General features: G+C 34.5%; 1 non-coding gene across 1 annotated transcript; it reads right to left on the bottom strand.

Moving 5' to 3' along the window:
- Positions 1 to 2,419: 2,419 nt before the first annotated feature.
- On the bottom strand, positions 2,420 to 2,526 carry LOC127552567 (U6 spliceosomal RNA). The gene has a single exon (XR_007951441.1). It is a non-coding gene; the product is annotated as a U6 spliceosomal RNA (small nuclear RNA).
- Between the last annotated feature and the right edge of the window lie 256 nt (positions 2,527 to 2,782).

Here is a 2,782-nt window from a genome sequence, read left to right as displayed (position 1 = left end):
GAAAGACTTCAGGAAAAATCTGTAACAGGGGACCATCACCTACCACAGGGACATTGTGAGCAATCTAGCTGGAGAATCTTAGCCACAGCACAAACCAGCAATGGAAGCTCCTTTTTCCTGGCTCAATGAGCCAGCAGCACAGCAGGTCAATCATGAGACATTCAAAAGGCAAATTGTGAGTCACTAAACCATGGCACAGCAGATGGGACTGGGCCAGGACAACCCAACACAGTGGGAAAGTCATTAGCAGCTTCAATCCCAGTACAGAAAGCCAGTGATCCCCCTTCAAAAGAAACTTGGAACAGTCTCTCCTGTGCCCTAGGAGCAGAATTCAACCTTTTAAAAGTGAGCAAAAAACCAAAAAGGGCTCTGACCATAGAAAGCCACTATTGACAATAGGGGAGATCAGAATACAAACCCAGAGGGGGACAAGAATAGCAAAATATGTACATGTCAAGTCTTAAAGGGGAGTGTAATTGGTCTCAAGCTCAAAAGGTTCTCCTGAAAGAATTCCAAAAAGGAATTTAAAAATCAAGTAAGAGAGATACAAGAAAAATTGGGACAAAATGAGAGTTATGCCAGAGAATTATAGAGGTGAGGAGTCAATAGCCTGGAAAAGAAAGCGCAAAAATTAACTAAAGAAAACAACCCCTGGGGAAGCTAGATGGCACAGTGGATAGAGCACAGCCCTGAAGTCAGGATAACCTGAGTTCAAACCTGCTCTCAGACACTTAATACTAGCTGTGTGACCCTGGGCAAGTCACTCAACCCCAATTGCCTCATGGGAAAAAAGAAAGAAAAAAGAAAGAAAGAAGGAAAGAAAGAAAGAAAGAAAACAACTCCTTAAAAACATATTTGGCAAAATAGAAAAAAATATACTGAAGAAAACAACTTTTTAAAAAATATATTTGGTGAAATAAAAAAATCCATTGAACAAAACAATTACTTTAATAATAGAATTGGACAAATAGAAAAAGAGGTTTTTAAAAAAAAAAAAAAAAAACAAAGCTAACTATTGAACTCAAATCTGACCTCAGACACTTAACACTTATTAGCTGTTTAACCCTAGACAAGTGACTTAACCCTAAATGCCTCGCCAAAAAAAAAAAAAAATCTCAAAAAAACAAACAAAAAAACAAAAAACTCAGACAAATAAAAAATACTTTCAAGAAAATTCATTAAAGATTAGAATTGGTCAAATGTAAGCAAATGACTCAATGAGATATCAAGAATCAGTCAGACAAAAATTTTAAAAAATGAAAAAAAATAAAAGAAAATGTAAAATATCTCATTGAGAAAAAAAATGACCTGGAAAATAGATCCAGGAAAGATAATTTAAGAATATTGGACTGCCTGAGAGCCATGACCAAAAAAGGAGCCTGGACAACACTTTTTTTCTAATGTATATGTATACATGTTTATTAACTAGTAGTTCCACTTAGTAAAATACTGTACAATTTTTTTTCTAATTTGCATAGTACAATTGTCAAAAAAAAAGGTCTTTTCATATTATACATTCCATATTTTTAGTGTTTTTTATTTATAGGTTATTTATCAGCTATGAGGTATACAATGTTAAATAAAACAAGTTTTTGTTTTTGTTTTTACAAAATGGTACTGCTGTTTGATTCAAAAGAAATCAATAACATGAAAAAAAATCGTCATCACAAGGGAAGCTCAATTCAAAAATTTCTACATTTAGGTTGATTCTGATATCCAGGTCCAAGTTGAGATCCTGCCATCATTTCCCATAGGTACAGAAAACTGAGTTTCTATATCTGCCCATTCAGACTCTATAACAACTTCTTGTTTGGGGCACATGTGGAAGATTTTTGTTTCTAACTAGTTGGTGAGACTAGCTTCAAAGTTTCAATATCTGTGAACTATACAGATTGCCTACCATCTCTTTTAAAAAGATCACTAGGCATTGGAGATGGAGAAACTGATCTTTGAGAAACTTTTTCTCAATTTTGTTTTTGTTATTGTCTCTCTGATTTATCATTATTTGGTTCAGTAACAATAGCCCTGTGTTACTTCAGTTTCTCATCTTTGACCCAGAGTTTATTTGCATCTCTAATTTCCAAGTTAGTTCCAAGTAGTTCATCCAAGAGGATTATAAGGTTGAGACAACATATCTAACTGTTTGGCAGCCACATAACGTTCACATTCTTTCTCCCACTTCATAGTAATCTCTGTCAACATGCTTCCAGTCTTCATTTCTCAGAAATTTGGTGCTGAAGATTTTGGCTCTGGTTTTCAAGTTCCTGTTGTAGATTGTGCTTATCTTCCTCATAGATTGTAGTAGTTTTCTCTGACTTCTCAGTCTTATATTCCAAAGCTTTAGTTTTCTTTTCCAGTTGATATGTTTCAGGTTTCTGCCCTAAGAATCATTTTTCCTTTTTGTTTAGTTTTCCTTGAAAGAAATATGAAACACTTCAAGAATTTACATGCCATCCTTACACAGGGGTCATGTTAATCTTCCCTAAATCGTTACAATTTTAGTTTACATGCTGCCAAACTGAAAATGCCTGGACAATATCTTTTTAGAAAGTGTCAAGGAAAACTTCCCTGATTTCTTAGAACCAGAGGGTAAAATAGTCATTGAAATCCACCAATCACTTCCAGAAAGACCCCAAAATGGAAACTCTAAAGAATATTGTAGCTAAATTCCAGAATTATCAGATCAAAGAGAAAATACTGCAAGTAGCCAGAAAGTAACAATTCAAATAATGAAGAATCAGAGTCAGTTCCTTAGCAGCTTCCATATTAAAAAATTGGAGGG

The sequence above is a fragment of the Antechinus flavipes genome, chromosome 2, assembly GCF_016432865.1.
Source record: "Antechinus flavipes isolate AdamAnt ecotype Samford, QLD, Australia chromosome 2, AdamAnt_v2, whole genome shotgun sequence".
Lineage (NCBI taxonomy): Eukaryota > Metazoa > Chordata > Mammalia > Dasyuromorphia > Dasyuridae > Antechinus > Antechinus flavipes.
This window is presented reverse-complemented; position numbering and strand designations above follow the sequence as displayed.